General features: G+C 44.3%; 1 protein-coding gene across 7 annotated transcripts in view; it reads left to right on the top strand.

Moving 5' to 3' along the window:
* Nucleotides 1-359: 359 nt before the first annotated feature.
* The window catches only part of LOC146395835 (uncharacterized), an 811,516-nt gene continuing 802,209 nt past the window's right edge, over nucleotides 360-9,666 (top strand). For 6 of the 7 annotated variants that reach the window (XR_014829730.1, XR_014829729.1, XM_084999816.1 and 3 more), the window contains exon 1: nucleotides 360-720. The gene's annotated coding sequence lies outside the window, so the exon portion shown is untranslated. Of the gene's footprint in view, nucleotides 721-6,988; nucleotides 9,542-9,666 lie in introns of those variants that run through there. The other variant, XR_014829731.1, reaches the window with a different exon arrangement.

The raw sequence follows: 9,666 nt of genomic DNA, 5'->3' as shown, positions 1-9,666 counted from the left end.
GATGCATCTAGGGTTTGTTGTTGGCACATGATGTTGATGGGTACATGTTCATTGATGATGAAGCCTGCCTCCAGGGGCTACTCAGGGGACCAGGGGGGAATGGGCCATCTGAAGGAAGTGGCTCTCAAGAAAAGTTGAACAAAACTGCCCTGGAAGCCCAGGAGAGACCCAGGAGGTCGTTCCAGGCTGGCGTTTGCCTAATTGGACACAGGTCTCCCGGGGGCTAATTACTGGGAGACTGAGAGAAGGCTCAGCAGCAGGTGTGCACAGCCCCCATGAACTTGATTGCCTGCCTCACGTGGGCGTGGGCTCCTGCCCTGGAATCCAAGCTATTTTAAGCCCTCATGGCTGGGGGTGGAGGAAGAGGCCAGGTGGATAGACCATAGCCCTGTGGCGCCTGCCCAGTTTCACCTGCTTCTGTAAGTTTCCTCGATGCTAGGCACAAAGGACGAGGAATGTGCTCTGAATCTGCCCCTTCGTTTGTCCTGTGACCTTGGGTAGCTCATTCTCTTCCAGCACCCCGGCTGTCCTCATTGGATGACATTGAATGAGATGTTGTTCTCCCAGGTTCCACCAAGTCCTTCTGTCCTTAGTCCCCTTGGCTACTTGGCATTTTTCTGGACACGCTTGGAGAGTCAGTGCCCTGCACGAGTTGTTTTAGAGACAAGGTCTCTGGGCAGGTGAGACGGCCCGTCCGCAGTTCTGCTCGCCGCTGGAAAGGTAAGATTTGTATGTTGATGTGTCTGTGTGACTGCACATTAGCAGTGAGAGGCACTGCTGAGGGCCTGTCATGTCCTAGGTGCTGGAAACCTGAGAATCTTGTTTGTTGGGATGAGCATGTCTGGAAGCTGGCTTTTTCCACCAACTGATTAGCACCGACGCAGAATTTTATTTTTTTAAATTGACCCTTTCTGTCAATCACATGATCCTAACACCTTAATATGTCTTAGAGTTTGAATTATTTTCGTGTCCTTAGCAGTTGTTGACTTAATGTTTATCAGAATGCACTTGTTTCTCTTTCTCAGTGAAATGGCTTTTCCCTACTACATTTTGAGGTAGTCTTTCTCCATTTGTAAAAAGACCAGCTGTAATCTTTAATTCTTAGTGTAATCACAGAATCTAGGGTTTTTTATTTAAAAATTATTCAGGCTAACTTTAGTATTTTTAGGAAACATTTTATCATTTGCAAAGAGCCGGCCATTTTATACCATAGAATAGATAATAGAGAACCGGAGCTAAGACTCATGAAATGTTGGAAAAACAGGACTAGACCATGAATTTTTTTGTGAGAGTCAACAACGGGATGATTCCAGAAAAATGCTTAGGATAGTGCTTGGCTCTTGGGAAATGGCCAACAAATGTTAGTGCGTGTCTGTACTTTTAAAACATTGCTTATTCTACTTTAGGTGGAAAGTGAATTCAGAACTATTGGATAATCAGACACATGAATGTTGGCTGAAATACTGGATTGAGATAATAATGAAAGGGGCAACTCTTGAGTTATCCAAAAGGAGGAGGATGGCTAAGTTCACAGACCCTGCGTCTCTCTAATGGCTGTGCGGTTACAGGGGTTTATTTGCCCTCTCTGTGCCTTGGTGTCCCCTTTTAAAATGGGGCATATAACCATAGTGCTTTTCTCATGGGGTTATTTAGATTAAATCAACGATTCAAAAGAGTACTTAAAACAGTACCTAGTGTATATTGCATATTCAATAAGCTACCACTGGGTTTTGGCAGGAACAGATGTTGAATATTTTTCAGCTTATCAATGTGCATACTAAATTTGAATTTGAGGCCAGTGAGTTCATTCACTACTTTATTAGAAACAACAATGTCTGAGAATCTGGTGGCATTTCAGTTACTCAGCTGTTGGACTTGCATCCATTTTGTATTTATAAAATGTAACGATGTGCCTGGATGCACATGACAAAGTCTCTGTGGTCACAGGAAGAAGTGACTCTGACTCTGCAGTCTGCGTGCTTTTCTCCTGGGTCGGGGGTGGGAGGGGAAGGGGTGTGGAGGGGAGGAGCAGGGAGGGGGGTGGGGGTAGGTGTCCTGTAACAGCTCTGAGTCCTCTCCTCCCCTGTATGCATCAATGGCCTGGCATCTGTCCTATGCCAGGTAGTTGGGAGCCATGCGAAGATGGGTCTCTGTCATCACAAAGTTCGAAGTCTCTGGTGGGATGGGTGCATGGAAGGGATGGTCATCTCATAGAACAGGCACAGAGGGGCTCTAGGAAAGAACCTCAGGAGCACCTGAGCTCCTTGGAAGGCGGCCAGGAGGGATCTCCCACGGGGAAGGGGCTTCTTAAGCCTGGAAGGGCCTCCCAGTGGAGGGCACAACAAGGAGCAGAAGGATGACTGAGTCTGATGGGCTCGCTTTCCACTGAGCTGGGCCTGATGAGTGGAGAGGGCTGGAAGAAAGTGAGGGGCTGAGGGGGACTTGATCTTAACATCCTTGAGAATCATTTTCAAGAAGTTTGAATTTCAGTACTGATATAATGACATCACTGATAGGTTTTAACCTGGAAAATGACACCATAAAAATAACATTTTGGAAAAATTCCTCTGTGGTTGGGTGGAGTTGGAGTGTATGGAATATGCCCCAGGCAAGGTTTATTTGAGTCTGCTGGGGAGGCCGATCTGGGTGAAGAATGGCCCGGCAGCGGAATGGATTCACAGATGCTCCGGTGGTTTAACAGACAGGATTTGGTGACAGACTAGACATGAAAGCCTTGAGGAATATGGTGCTGTCATGGAGTACTTCTGGGTTTCCTACTATCCCCAAGAAAGAGAAGGCAGTCTTTGGTGAAAATAAGATGTGTTTTGTCTTGAATGTATTGCATTTGAGTGGCGTCCCCAGTGTAAATGGTAAAACTGATCAGGTGGGGACTACATGACCATTCACCTAGGACAGAGGCCGGGTCAGGGAGGTGACTTAGTGCATACATGATGTTTGGTTGCACAGGAGGCAGAGAAGTAGCCTGACAGGTCACACTGAAGCCAGCCAGGGCTCGGAGGCTGACTCAGGATGCGGGGAGAGGGGGAGTGGAGTCTCCCAAAGGGGACCTGAGGGTGAAAAATTCAGAGTAAAACCTAAAGACAGACTCATGAGGAAAGACCCATAATAGTGGGACATGTTCAATGCAATTTAGAGATTTATTACCCAAAGAGAATGAAAAAATAATCGACATTTGAATGGGTAAGTGTTGGTTGCATGACAAAACCCTGTACATGGAAGACCCCCTCCTGGTGTTCCTTATTAAACAAGAAGAATGATAAAACATATTTATTATTAATACAGCAAATTAACCACATCTAAGAAGTCCAGTGAATTTATTAGGCTCCTTCATGCCTGGAGCTCCGTGCGATGAATTTGATCTACCCTTTTAGAGTCTCCACAATTTCTCTAAATAAAACATAAGCCTCAGCCCAATATAGCTACTTGCTGTTATCCATGTTTCCTGCTACGCTCCTGGGCCTAGAGGTCACGTCTCTTCCAGGAAGCCTTTCTGATTGCATTTAATGGTGTTATTTCACTCTGCTCTGAGCCTCAGAGCATCCCCATGCACTTCTCTCATATTCTCATGTTGCTCCTTGGGTTAGTGGTTTGTGAAACTCCTCTCAGATGAAAATCCCTTAACAGTCAGGGGTTTTATGCTTCGTGGTGTGAATTACAGTGTCCCATTGCAGAATGTTTCTGGCAGATGGGAGTCGCATCATAAGTATGTATTATGTTAATATATATATTCAGCATAAAATCAAGGATGGGATTAAGGTTAGAAATGTGAGAAAGAAGAGACCATAAATGATTTGGATTAAAAAAAAAAAACCCACAAATACCCACAGGAAAAATATAAGGTAGAAGAACAGAGAGTTTCTGCATAAGTGGGCAGTACCAGGCAGTCAATGATTCAGCAATTTGGCTGTGGCCGGTGAGGCCTTCCTTTGAAATGCCAGGCAGGGCACTGGTGGGTGCAGCGGACAGGTGACATCCTTGGGGTCTGGGTCCCAAGTCACTCATTCTGGCCCCCTCAATACAGAGCAACAGAGATAGATCTGGAAAGGCTTCATCAAAAGATGGAAAAATAACCAGAAGATGGAAAGTTCAAGGTCTTACACTGTAGGTCTGGTGAGAGACAACAAACAGATATAAGAAAAGGAAAACACTTAGGTTGACTTGGCAGAAGGATAGACTGTAAACTAGTAAAATTGGGGCACATCTTTTGGAAGTGAATAAAGAATCTTGATTGTTTCAAACCAAAGAGGGCCAGTTATTCCAAAACATTTGACGAATCAGAAAAGTCTGGCAAGCAAAAATGGGCTTTGCGTTTCATCTGATTTTGCTAAAATATTGGATTCTCTTTCTTCCTCTTTTCTTCCTTGGCTGTGCATCCTGGATCACTTTGAGAATCTGCTGAAAGAGACAGAATTCTCCCTGGGAAAATGCAGTTGAATCTGCAAAGTGTGGACTACAATTCGGAGGCTCCTCTCTGAGAATCTTACCGTGACCTCGAACACCCCCCCAGACCCACAGTGACAGCTCCTGGACCTTCCATGGCTGCCAGGCTGCTCCCTGCACAACCCGGTCCTGGATGCCATGCCTGCCGGCTGCCCTTCCAAGCATCCCTGAGATTCCCTGGCATCCAGCCAAGGGCATTCACACAGTCCGCACATTTCCTTATCAGAGACAGCAGCAAACAAATGCTGAAATGCTTAGGCGGAACAAAGTTCCATTTTATTTTCTTTTTACATGGTTTTTCAGTGTCATCAATAAGCAGAGCTCCTCTTGGAAGATTGTAGGAAACCTTGGCTGAGGGTTACCTGGGGCCAATCAGGACTTGGCATTTGGGACCCCTGACTTGCCATCCTGGTTCCATTTGGGTTGAAGTTGTAGCACTCTCCTGCTTGTCAGGCTTTGGATTTGTTTATTTACAAATGAGGTGGCAGTGACGATTCACTGACAACTTACTTCCAGGAGCCAGCCTGCCAGGCCAAGCAGGTTAACTTTAAGACATTGCATGCAGTTGGGAGGGAGGGGACATGGCCAGGGCACCCTGAGTTTAACGAGAAGAGAGGGAGTGCTGGAAAAGCAGAGATACGTGAGGTGTGGGAACCCCCATTAACTGGGCACCACATGCATGCAGTCAGACTGTGTACCAGGCAACTGTGAGCCACTTGTCAGCTCTGTGAGGTAGAAATAGTTATCCCCATTGTACAGATGAGAATGTGGCCTGATGGAAGGTAAGGAGCCTTCCTCAGAAGGATGACGGTGGTTGATGGGGCTGAGATGGAGTCTGAGATGAGATTTGGGCACTGGAGCAGTGTGGCTGAGAATTCCCTCTTTGAGGTCAAAGAGACAGCCAGAAGCAGCTTTCCATGGTGAGTTTGGGGTCTGTGCTGCAGCCCAGTGGGAGGGAACTCATTTTTAAATCTACTCAGGGAAAACGTCGGGGTGTTAAGCTTCATCCTCACTCTCTGGCTGGACCAGTAGCTCGTGCTCTTCCACAGATGCTCTGTAGTAGCCTTGCTGCATCACAGCTGTGACTCAGAATATTTTAGGGCCCCTTGTGAATTTCTGTTTGTGAGAAACTCCCCTGCAGCCAATGTAATATAAATATTTCACCTAGTAATTCGCTAAGAACTGGCCTGTTAGAGCAAATGGACTCATAGTAATGACAATTACTCTCATTTCACTCCTCCATGCCCTGTGTCCACTTGGGCCATCTGCCCCTGTGTGTTGCCATCCTTGGGAATTTCCAAGAGGGCTGAGAGTGTACAGGTAGTTTGGCTTCTGTGCTCTCCTTTCCCTCAGACATTGTAACAGGAAACAGTCTAGATGAATATAGTGGTATCTCTATTGAGCTGGGTTCTACCTGAGGGAGAATTAGTGGGTAGGGGGGCAGCCCCTCAACGCAGTTTAATCTGATGGAGACATAAACTTTAAGGCATCACAATTTGGGGGGCTTACTTATTGCACTATAACTTGTACTGATTGCTACTCCCTCCAGCGCTGGTCTGAAATGAACACCTAATTTGCAACTTACTTATATTTTGCACTGATGTTATCGCACTTCCCTTAATAAATCACCTGCATGTCTCACTGTGCTGCCTTTCAGCCTGGCCATTTCAATTGATTCTCCACCACCACTCAGTCCCAGAGTGTGAGTGGTTACCTACTTGTCTTTCCTGGCCCTTAATTCCTAGAAGGTCGAGGTTGATGTGTATGAGGTGAAACAGGGTATCTTTTCCTTTTACACAGCCTTTTCTCCTCCAGCATGTGGGCTCCACTGCGCCCGATGGATGGGTGGGGCAGATTGAAGTCACAGCAGCCCTGCTGTTCCAGGGTGCTCTGCTCTGACAATCATATTTTCACTAATTGCACTTTGTCATCCATCTTCACTTAGGAGGAATTTGCTTTTAGAAGCCTGGCGGTCCCTCTTAGACGCTTGTCCTCTGATGCCTCACATAACTGTAGCAGGATGTTTGCTTCCTACACATGTGGAGGGTTTGAATTATTTGCCCTGCATAAATTAGAGGAGGCAAAGAGAGCGGGAGAGCAGGGATGTCCCTTGCCACTGCGTGCAGGATAATTTCTGACTGCTCTAAGAATGCCACTTGGCCATTTGAAAATTCATTAGTATGAGGCTGAAGCAGTTGGCTCCAAGCAATGGGTTAATGTGTGTTGGCATCAAAGGTTATCAGCCATTAGTAATCAGCAAATGAACTGACTATGCTTCTCTGGGGGAAGACAGGCTTCACATGCATGAATGGTGTGTTTCTGACTTAAAGTCATCCCTACCCCTGGAGAACACCTACTTCCACCCTTACTTTGGTACTTTATTTGGGCAGAACAGATATCTGGCTGAGGAGCAGAGCAGGGCTTCAAGGGGTGAAAAGGATAAAGGTGGGTTCTGGGGACCTGGGCCTTTAACATGAACTCCCTAAGCTGGTTGGTGGTTTCCCCTTTGTGTCTCCTTTCTATTCAGCATCACCGGCCCGGCAACCAAAGCCTTCATCTTAAGCATCCTTGGAAGGTAAGGAGTAAAATTGGGCTAGGAATTGTTGTAAAAAATCAGGAGTTCCCACTGTGGTGCAATAGGATCAGCATCATCTTGGGAGCACTGGCATGCAAGTTTGATCCCTGGCCTGGCATAGTGGGTAAGGACCTGGTGATGCTGCAGCTGTGGCTTAGGTTGCAACTGTGCCTCAGATTTGAACCCTTGCCCGAGAACTCCATATACTGTGAGGCAGCCGAAAAAGAAAAAATCAGAATAACAGTAATGGAAATGAAAACGATAGCAGGGGAATCAGAATTATAACATCATAGCTGTTCCTGAGTGAGTATGTAAATTATGCAGGACATATATCTTATGTTGATATAATCTTGAATAATTACAGTACCTGGAAATAAGTTATAAGAAACCTCATTTTACAAATAAGGTAACGGAAAGTCAGAGTGTGACTAACTTGCCAAAGCCCACTTGGTTTTCATGTCTGAATTTACAAACCCAAATGCATTCTCTCATGTCTGATGTTTCCCCCCTCAAACTATTAAGGCATATTCCTCTTAAAATAATGCCATCGTTATTTTTGTTCAGCAAGTCCGAAAGCTGTCAGTTGGTTTGCTGCAGTTTTATACTTATCATTAGGGTTAGATCATTCCAATCTCCTTGGATTATCTTTCAAGATTCTTCTGTGATAGAATCTTGCCTGTTTTACTCAAAATAACTTTATTATGTTTCTCAATAAACATAGGCATGACTTACCTGTGTTCATCTCCCCCAGGAATCAGAACCAGTGGCTGATCCTCCCTAGCTCCTCCCTCCCCCTCCCCTTTGCTGCATCTCTGCCCAGGTCATGGTTTCCAGGTTCTAAACACTTGCACACTTGTCCAACACAATTTTATTCTTCTTTTACAAGGAGCCAGAGAAGGGATTCGTTTGATGTGCATCCCCAAGGACTCTGACTTAAGCTTGTAAGACTTGTGAGCTTGGAGGTGGGTTATGCCTCTGCAGCGACACAATCTCATTCTTCTTTTGTTTCTTGGCTCCTTGCACATCCTTTCTACCCACCTGTCTGTTCCCATCTGATTCCCTCCCACCTGCTCTGGTATCACTCTGTTTATGATCTTGGTCTTGCTAAGTGTTTTAAGATCAGGCTCTTTATAAAATTCCTTTCTGGAGTGGTGGTTTGTCCTTGGGACCAGCAGCATGGGCCACACCTGGCGCCTGTTCCTGTTTGTTTAACAGGCTTTCCAGATCATGTGGCTGCGTGGCAAGGCTGGAGCACTGCAGCTCCAGGCATTTACAATTATCGGCGGTGGACTTCCAGTGTGGCTCACAACATACAATTGTCAACCAGCGTTCCTCTTTGCAAATCTCTCCTATCTTCCTTATACTTTCAACTTACATGTTTCTATTGCTATAAAGGAACACATTCTATTCTCTAGTTGTCCATTCTTCAGTTTTGGTTTTCCTCCTGACTGACGTTCTTTCCCCTCTTTCATAAGGACCTCAGTCCTCTTTTGCTATTTGTGGATTTCTCCTTCGAAGTCTCCTCCATTGTTCCTCTTATTCTATTATTCTCTCTCACACTCTCTTTTCAATCTCCTCATCTGTGCTGTGATTCACACTTAGAAAAAGAGTAATCTGGAAGATCCTACTGTATAATTGTCCCAGACCTTAGTGCAAAAAGATAAATGGGTTAACAATATAAGATTAAGATAGGAAGGGTGAATTTAGAAGTTCACGATGCACTTTTTTATTAGGAGTTTCAGATGGAGAGCATGAAGGTTGAGGAATGAGGTTCATATTCATAACCAAATAAATATCCACACTAAAAGAAAGGGACTAGTAGTGTATAAGAAATATACCTACAATAAATGCTAGAGAACCATTGTAAATAAGGAATTTAACAAAATTTTAAAAAGCAACTGACCCCAAAAAAGGGAAAACAAATGTGAAAATATAGGGGAAAAAAAAACCCATGGTGTTTAATATGGTAAAAGAGATATTTTATATTGACAAAATATTCTACCCCCAAAACAAAAGCCATAAACCTTTATTAAACTATCTGTATATCTTTAAATTATAAAAAATGGAAATGAAATACAAGTCAAAATGAAAGTTACACAGTGAAAATATGCTTCACTTTCTCTTTTTAATTTCACTAAAATTATTTTCATAAAATAACCTGTAAGTTCACTATGATGACAATAAAAATTCAAAATAATTTTTTATAGATCTGATTATCCAGTTTTGAATTTGATTTTAAAAAGTACATAATCAAGAGTTCCCATTGTGTTAATGAACCCAACTAGCATCCATGAGGACACGGGTTTGATCCTTGGCTTCGCTCAGTGAGTTAAGAATCTGGCGTTGCAGTGGGTTGTGGTGTAGGTCACAGATGTGACTCAGATCTTGCATTGCTGTGGCTCTGGGGGCTACACCTCCAATTGGACCCCTAGCCTAAGAACCTCCATATGCTGTGGGTTCGACCCTGAAAAGACAAAAAGACAAAGTATGTAATTAAAAAAAAAAGGAAAGAGAACATGGAAAAATAATTTCAGTTTAAATAAAACTATAGTTAGTGGTATTGGCACAGTGTCAGAGAGGTGGAATGATGGATTGGTGGTGCATAGACTATCTAATGAAATAGTCTAAAT

Source organism: Sus scrofa, chromosome 15, assembly GCF_054392235.1.
Source record: "Sus scrofa isolate SSC_HxYL_T2T_F1_AM1 chromosome 15, Sscrofa_HxYL_maternal_Yorkshire_Landrace_v2.0, whole genome shotgun sequence".
Lineage (NCBI taxonomy): Eukaryota > Metazoa > Chordata > Mammalia > Artiodactyla > Suidae > Sus > Sus scrofa.
The sequence above is the reverse complement of the archived record's forward strand: the minus strand, read 5'-3'. Positions and strand labels throughout refer to the sequence as shown.